Here is a 9362-nt window from a genome sequence, read left to right as displayed (position 1 = left end):
CTTAGGCTAAAAATAATGACCACTTGCTTAGGAAACATGGTCTTGTAAAAATGTTCTTGGCTCAGGTATTCTGTGATTTATTTTCAGTTCTGCACTTGCTTTGTACAAATGACTTCCTGTCCTTGTGTTTCAGTCTCTTATCTGTTAAGCTGGGATGAAGATGTTCCCTCTGTTTAGGGTATACTTTCTTTGGGCCAACGACTGGAAAGTATCTCTTCTTGTGGTGCTACTTTTGGATTTGGAAAAAAAAAAAAAAAAAACTAGACTCAAATCTATGCTCCATTATTGACTTTGCAAGTCACTCAGGGAAAGTTGCTTAGCCTTTTGGCCCCTCAGTTTAATACCTGTCAAATGGGAGTAATAAAACCTTCCTACTTCACCGTAGTGTCATGACAATAAATGCAATGTGTTTTACTGGCATTTTCATATGATTGTAGTGGTGGGGCCTACACAGGTACCTAGATAGATGTTCAGGGAAGGAAAAAAAGTATTGCAGGGAAGTATTAAAGAATCTTCAAGTTCATAAGAACTGTCCTTGTCAAGCTAAAAAGATGCTAGATAACTGGCATTACAGTTTTATTGTTCTAGCTTCTTCTTGTGAATGTATGAGATGACAGGATGTTGGTTTAATAATCCTTCACATGATTTTCATGATAAGTGGTTGACTTTTCTAATTAACTTGAGTCTGCCTCTAGTGAGAGATGTGTATCACAGAGAGTTCAATATTCGTTTTTGCTTTATGCATCCTGCCAGCAAAATATTGGTGGCTGAATGTGTTTCACATTTCTTGCTTGATTTGAAGGTCCTATCTGGAACCTGACCTGCCATTGTTTTGTTTTGTTTTGTTTTGTTTTTCATTTTATTTCTTCTTTTAATGATGTTCATGGTTTTTGTTTAATTTTTTTGTCGGCTCTTTCTGTCTCTCTCTTTTACTGCTTTTATTACAGTTGTAAAAATGAAAAATTATTATATTGCATGTATAAACTTTCTGCTGGAACTCTCTCACTTATGGCTGACTAATCGCTACTTTGGGATATGGCAACTCTGCAATGTGGCTTAGAAAAGATGTAAAACTGGAGTGGAACAAGGAAAGGGAAGTATTTATTAGGGAAGGAAGTACTAAGGACTCTTTAATGTTTTGGCATCCAGTGATCTTTTATTTGCTGGCAGGGACGTGACCTATAGTCAGCAAATACGCTTAACAAAAAAATAAGATTTTAGAAAAAGACTGAGGCTGAAATATACATTTTGCCTGATATGTTCAACATCTAAAATGAGTTTCATTACAGCTCACACTAAGCATTTATCTCAGTAAGTAATGCTTGTAATCCAAAGTGAAAAAAAGAGAGAAATTATAGGACATTTCACTTTTTCATAACTCAGGAACCTGGGAATAGCTTATTTTTTCTGGAAAAAGGAAATGTCTTCCTGAAACCATATGTTCCATGTCTACCAGGCAGCTCTTGGTCTTCCCCTCCTTCTTCTACAGGGGTCATTAAGAAAAGTTGGTAGGCTTACTGTAGCATCTTTTTCTTAGTGGTGGGTAAAGTAAATCTGCTTTCTCCCTCCTAACCCAAAGGGTTCGCCTTCAGGGATAGGCTGCCTCTGGTTCCTTTCCTCCCTCTTTCATAAGCTGCAGAATTACACCTTTGCCGTGGGTTCAATTATGGGGTCCCAGAATGCTCCTGATGACTACAGAATACCCCTTCTAGTTACTGAAATGGAAATCAAGTGGCACTAATGGAAGAAGGACATAGCCCTGCCAACCTCAGGTATTCAAAAAATACAAATTAGGCACCCAAAAAAATATTAGACTGGAGACAAATAATATGATTTTAAACAGCAACAACAATTTGGGGCTCATTTTCTGTTTGATACACTTGGTTTGCATTTCTAGGTTTTCCTTTGCAGCCCTGAGGTCTAGCAGTATATTTGTTATTTAAAAGGAAGCATGGATTCCTACGCATTCCCTCACTTCAAGGAGGTGGGGATCTAGGGGGAAAAGATTGCATGGCTTTTTATAAGAAACTTATAGGAGTTTGCAACCCTGCCTCTATTTCTATTCATATTCAGTGATCTGTGGAGGTATTTACATGTCCCCGCTATCGGAGTGCCTCACACTTGCTAATAATCTCATCCTCGTGACCCGTCGGTGAGGTAGGGAGGTGCTGTTATGCTTACCTGAGACATGAGACAAAATGGGCCCAAAAACAACGTCCCCAGTAGTCACAAAGGAAGACAATGACAGAGCCAAATACAGAAGCCAAGTCTTCTGAATTCCAGCCCAGCATCTTAACAACAGGACTCCCACCACGCACGAGTGCCAGCTATCATCCACTGTAGGGACAATGGATTTAGTGACATAAAATCATCTCTGCCAGAAACCACCAGTTAATTTCTTATGAGCCCCCAAACACCAGTCAGTCTCTAATAAGCTGGGACGTAGATGACCTGAGCTACTGGCAGAAGGCTCTACATCATCTTGCATCTTAAGGATGGACATTTCTCTGATGCCTAACACACACTCATCTAGGGATCAATTAAGCTAGGTTCACACCCCAGCTCAACCACAGATTTCCTGTTTCGCTTGGTCACCTCCTTTGTCTGCTTTTTGCCTTCCCCCCCCCCCCATTAAAATGGAGTGGGGATTGCATTCTGCTAGCTGCATGTTCAAAACCTTGCCCGAAGAAGACCAGTCTCCTGTAGAGACTGTTGGCACAAGGGTGATGCAAATAAGCACTCCAGTCCCCTGTCCACTCTCTCTCCATAGCCCAAAGCAGAAGTCCACTAAATCCCTGAATCTTGGCACCAGGCCCCCTATTATGAGCACGGCAACAAAGAGAAATCAAACCACATAACAAGCACATCTTTCTGATTTTGTTGGAAGGAGCTAGACGCAGGTGCCCAAATGATGGAGGCTTGTATCAAATCCAAAGTCTGGCTTCTGTAACACTCACCGCAGGAGATATTTTCAACCTGTAGCTATGGAAAAGCTCAGCCCATTTGGCGGAGGCTCGGTCTGTATCTATTTCTCTGTTGTTTTGTTTCTGTTTACGGTTGCCTGTTTCTCGGCAGGTAGTTCAGCGATCAGTAAAGCAACCGAGCCGTGCCTTTTTCAGTGCAGCTCAGGGTTCCAGGCAAAACAAGCCTATTTGAAGCTGAGCCCAGCTCTCACAGTAATTCCCCATATGTTGATTTTCGCATCAGCCTTGGGTGGCCGCCCCTTGTTATTTGATTCTCTGTGTATCCTTGTTTGGTTTGAAGTGACTCTGACCTAAATAGAGGGAAGTGTGGGTGGCACTTTAGTTGTGGGTGCCACTTCAAAGCTCTGAAGTAGTGCAATCTGCAAATAAATACTTAAAAGGATCCAGGGAGGGAGGGGGGGAGACATCAGTATGTGTTCAGGGATGTCGCTACTGACAGAGCTAACAACAGATGAACCCCAGGGGCTCTGAGTTGTACTTGTAGTACACCCCCTCCCGCCTCTCTGGGGTTTGGGGAGGTGGATTTTTAAAGGACTCATTTGCATATCTTTGCATCTAATGCAATCAAGTTTACGATTTTACTGAATTAAATCAATAAAAACAAAACAAGAAAGGGGAAATTGTACAATGACCTTAGTGAAACAAAAACTTTCTATTGAACTTTGCATCACGTGGGAATGAGAAACTCGAGCAAACTTCTGTTTAAAGCGGTCCCAAAACGTGGATCATTCTGTGGTTTCATGGCTACCTTTGGAGCAACTTAAGGGCAATGAAGATCCTATCTCAGTTCGCAAACTAGTTCTCAGTAGATGCTGGGATCAAATAGTCTATACGAAGCAGATGTGTGTGATTCAGCGGAGAGCTGCTTACCTTGACTCTGAATTATTATTATCTTTGCTTCTAAGCCTTATATGACTCATCCAAAAGCAGAGCCCATTGTTCTGGGTACTATATGAACCCATTGTCTAAGACTGCACTTGTTGCCAAAAGCTTAATTCCCAGTCTAGTGTCCTATTCACAGCACTATACTGTCTTATGGTGTTCACTTTTATACAACTTGGACTAGAAATATTAGTTATTGCAAAACCTAATTGGCTTCTAAATAACCTCCACTTAAGGGTAGCAACACTTAAAAATTTAGATTCCTCACTACAGAAACCTGATATAGATTCACAGGGTTAGGCACCTAGGGCACCTACGCATGTGCTCCTGGGTGGAGGAGGAGGGCACTCTAATTAAAGTGCCTGAAGCATCACGTGTATTCAGTATCCCATGCCTCAACATGGTGGTTGAGATGCTTTAACTAAAGCTCATTCAATGAGCTTTAGTTAAAGCACCCCAATGCCATTTTGAAATGTGGGGAGGCTGAACACACATGATGTGGAGGCTGCTGGAGCATGCTAAGTAGTGTGCTCTAGCAGACTCACAACAGAGTCAATTAATTGTGTCTTCTCCAAAGTGTGCTAATTAGCATGTGTCAGGGAAGAGTTCCGTCATGTGTATAGGCTCCTTATATAGTGAAGAGGAGACATAGGTGCCTCTCAAGGGTGACAAATATCATCCAACCATTCATCAGGGAGGTGCCCGTGGCTAGCCAGTAAGAAGTGGAGCTGTGTCTGAACAGTTGGTCTTCACCAAAATTTAGGTGTTCAACTAAGAGTTGCAGGAGAGGAGTTTCTATCACGTCAGGATCCAAATCACACAGAAGGCAAGTGCCTGCCTAAAATTGAATGCCTATCTGACAGCAACATTGATTTAATTATAAAGTACCTTCCCCCATTTATTTCTTAACATGGTTGTTAGTGATGATACCTACCTTTCATCAAATGGCCTAGAGGTAATGGAAATGTCCAGGAAGTTAAAGACATTGGGCTCCTGTACATATGCAGGGAGGCTGCTCCAACATGTAATTCCAACATGTCAGAGTAAACTCAGTTAATCAAGTCTGCTGAAGCGTGGAACTTAACTTATACCAGCAGCCTCCAGCATCATGTGTATCAGCATCTCCACACTGAAAAATGGTGGTGGGGCACTTTAAACTAAAGCTCATTCAATGAGCTTTAATTCAAAACACTCTGCCACCATTTTTCAGCATGGGGACACTGATACATGTGATGGTCAGGGTGCTTTTAATTAGTGTGGCTTTTGGAGCTGTGATAATTAAAGTGCACCCCCCCATACCTCCTGGAGCATGTGTATAAATGTCCATAAATTTCTAGGTCCATCTTGTCTTGAAATGACTCAAACTCATATCTACCACTTTCCAGGAGAATACCCTAACTAACAAGCTATGGGCTAGGCTAGGCCAGAAATCTTCCTATTGAAACTGGCTTATTGGTCAGCCAGGAAGGCAAGGTTTATAGGGGTGGAAGAAAATCAAACAAAAGGAAGCATGAGTCTGTAGCCTAGTGGTCATGAATCTCATGTGTTCTGGTCCCTGCTGCAACCAGGGTCTAGGATTCTGCCTTGCTACTTGCCAGGGGAGTACCCAAGGAAGTAAACTGGAGTGACCCTCATTCTTGTTTGGTCTCCTGGTCCAATGAATCTTGCACCTACATTCTGCCTAAGTCATTTTTGGGTGCTTACCAAGTTCATTGAGATTTGCCCTTTCAAGTCTTCTCCGTTCAATCTGACCTTTAATAGTTACACTCAAGGGTATCAGTCCTGGAGAATCAATTCAGCTGCTTTCATTTTGCAATGTGAAATGTTATTTTTCTACAGCCAAATGCTCATTTAATTACGTTTGCTATCCAGAGTTTCATCCCGTTGGTCTAGTTCTTCCTTGATAGTCAGATCAGATTAAGTCTAAATCTTTTCGATTGTGCAGAGGTCCTTTTCCCCAGTAACTGCTCCTAGATCACTTATGAAGCATAGGATGTTCTTACTGGATCAGACTAGAGGTCCAAGTAGGTGAATTCCTGTCTCCAACAGTATATGGTTCCAGCACGTGTATAGGCAAATGGGGAACTCTTGAGCTACAGTAACTTGTGCTGGCTTGAAACAGCCTTTGGTAAGCTCCCCTCCAGGCATGCCCCTGGCATGGCATTGACGCTGCAGCTGGTCAAAAGGTTTTCATTTGGTTAATATTTCTATCAGAAAATAGTATTTAAGGGGAAGCAGAATTCTTTAATGTTTTTCTATTAATGTTAAAGAAGCAGCATTTTAGGAAAAAAAAACATTGAAAAGCTTTGGATGTATCATAACATCCTGTGTTGATATTTTTAGATAGAAAAAAAAAGACTTGTTCTCTCTCTCCTAAATATTTTTTCCTGGGAAAAAATAGTTTATTTTTTCCTTAAATTCAAAAGGGTTGAAATGGAGAAAAAGCATTAATCTCATTTAAATCTCATTTACTTAGCTACTTCAACCATACTCCTGCACCCCCCTCCCACAATGACTTTTCACAGAATTTAATTTAATTATAACAGTTTGAAATATTGACTCCTTGGCCTTCTTCAGAATTAAAAAAAAAAAAAAATCAAAATCTCATTTCCCCCTCCCCCCAAAAGCAGGAAATCAGATATCTGCCTCATCTGACAGAATGGTGTATGGATGGCAGTACAGAGCCCCATGCTGGGGTAATTTTCAGCAGACTGGTTCAGTGACCTTTCTGTTCCCTTTGCATTGCCACTGGATGAATTTGCATCTGATTTCAAATACTTAGATTCTCTTGATCTGATTCAGCTTTTTACTAATCTTAGTTTTTATTTCTACAAATCTTTACTTTCTCCAATCCATGTTTTTCCTGTCCTGCACAACTAGTTATGTCATTAGATGACTGGTAAATACTTTTTTTTTTTTTTAAGTGAAGACTATGTACTTTCATAATTCGTTCACTTGTCCTCTATGAAATGCCTCCTTGAAAGTATTAACTGCCTTCGTTTTCCTGTTTAGAAGAAAGACTTTGAAAGAACTCACCACTTTTCTAACCTGTCATGTGCCCCCAATCATTTCCATGGTAGCTCTCTTCGAGCTAAGAAAGCTATGTAGGAAAGCACACAGGTGGTCTCTGGGGTTTAATTTTGTATGGAGTGGGTGCCACTAATTGTCCATCCACCATCACCACAAAGCCCTTCACCCCTATTACTAATCCCGCAAGACTATCCTATCACTCCATGCAAAGAACAAGTTACTACTGAACTCCACTGCCAGTGAACTCCATTGTCCATCCCAGCCATAAAGCTGACTGCAATGGAGACTTTCTAGAAAGTAAAATAAGCAGCCAACAAGGAGAGAGATTGATGTCTCTGCACCAGGAACTTTTGGCCAGCAGAGCATTTCTGCAATATGACAAGTCCTCAGCAGCAGCTGCTCTAATGACTTGGTAGAAAGCCTCATTTCTAGCAAATGCTCTGGGTTGGATAATGGACTTCCTTTATTACCCTGATTAGGCAGCAAATTATTCCATTAGATGGAATTAAATTATTATTGTTGTTATTATTTACTGAGAGACGATCGTGTGCTTGGTAATGGACGTGTGTGTAAGCGGACTGAAGGAGCTTAAACTGATGCACAGACAGAGGCAAAGCAGTAGGAATGAATGCAATCATTAAAGAGCTGGGAAAATTTGTGAGGTCTCATCAGACCTTCCCAAGGATGAATGATAAAGTCTTGCAAGTGGATTTTGAAACAGGTTTTTGGGGGAGAAACACTTTGCTTGTGCATGAAAAGAGAATCTTCCAAGTGTTAGGTACAAAAAAAAGAGAAGATAAAGACAAAAAGGGGATTTTTGAAGAATGGAATTAGAAGAGTTTGGAAGGGACTGTGGCAGAAGAACATCTACTGCTTTATGATAGTTATTAGTTATAAACTTGAAAGGCAATGATGTACACGAGACACTGATTATGCAGTAGCTTGTTACTACTGCGCAGTAGTGTTCGATGGCAGGAAACAAGATGCGATGCTATTGCTCAGTAGTAAAAGTCATTAGCCAATGCTACTGTGCAGTAACTCCAGTTACTGTGCATTTACTTAGTATGAACAAGTACTAAACTGTACTAAACAACTACTAAACGGATTCATAGTTTCATAGTTTGTAGGGTCGGAAGGGACCTGAGTAGATCATCAAGTCCGACCCCCTGCCATGGCAGGAAAAAGTACTGGGGTCAAATGACCCCAGCAAGGTGTTCATCTAACCTCCTTTTAAAGACCCCCAGGGTAGGAGCCAGCACCACTTCTCTTGGAAGTTGGTTCCAGATCCTAGCTGCCCTGACCGTGAAGTAGCGCCTCCTGATATCTAGCCTAAATCTATCCTCTGCCAGCTTGTGACCGTTATTCCTGGTCACTCCTGGTGGTGCTCGGGGGAACAGGGACTTCCCCAGTGCCTGCTGATCCCCCCTAACTAGTTTGTAACAGGCCACTAGATCCCCCTCAGCCTTCTCTTGTGGAGGCTGAACAGGTTTAGGTCCTGTCGCCTCTCCTCCTAGGGTCTGCCCTGCTGCCCCCTGGTCATGCGAGTGGCCTCCTCTGGACACTCTCCATGTTGTCCACATCCCTCCTGAAATGCAGAGCCCAGAACTGGACGCAGTACTCCAGCTGCAGCCTGACCAGTGCCGCATAGAGGGGGAGGATCACCTCCTTGGACCTGCTTGAGATGCATCTGTGGATGCATGACAAGGTACGGCTGGCCTTCCTGACTGCATCCCCGGCCAATGTTCATCTTGGCATCAGTGATGACTCCAAGATCCTTTTCTGCCTCTGCCTCTGCCTCTGCCATGGTGAGAAGGGAGTTCCCCACCCTGTAAGTATGGTGCCAGTTGTTCCTCCCCACATGCATCACTTTGCACTTGTCAGTGTTGAATCCCATCCTATTCTCATGCGCCCACCCCTGTAACCTGTTTAAGTTTGATTGCAGCCTATTCCTTCCTTCTAACGTGCCCACATCCCCCCACATCTTAGTGTCATCAGCAAATTTGAACAGGGTGCTATTTACCCCCTCGTCCAAGTCACTGATGAAGATGTTGAACAGTGCGGGCCCGAGGACCAAGCTCTGGGGGACCCCATTGCCCACATCCTCCAGGTCAAAAATGAATTGTCCACCACCGCTCTCTGGGTGTGCCCCTCCAGCCAGTTGGCAACCCATTTGACTGTGTGGGTGTCAACATCACAGTCCCCAAATTTCTTAATGAGAGCAGTGTGAGAGACAGTGTCGAAGGCCTTCCGAAATTCCAGGAAGACTATGTCCACTGCTACCCCTGCATCTAAGGATTTGGTGACCTGGTCATAGAAAACCACCAGGTTGGCCTGAAGGACCTGCCACTAATGAGCCCGTGTCAATTGCCCGTAAGCATAATCTCCCCTGCTGGCCTCTCATGGATATGCGCCAGAATAATTTTCTCAAAAAGCTTGCCCAGGATTGAGGTAAAACTAACTGGCCTA

The sequence above is a fragment of the Crocodylus porosus genome, unplaced genomic scaffold (genome assembly GCF_001723895.1).
Source record: "Crocodylus porosus isolate Cpor-Errol unplaced genomic scaffold, CroPor_comp1, whole genome shotgun sequence".
NCBI classification, from domain to species: domain Eukaryota; kingdom Metazoa; phylum Chordata; order Crocodylia; family Crocodylidae; genus Crocodylus; species Crocodylus porosus.
The sequence above is the reverse complement of the archived record's forward strand: the minus strand, read 5'-3'. Positions refer to the sequence as shown.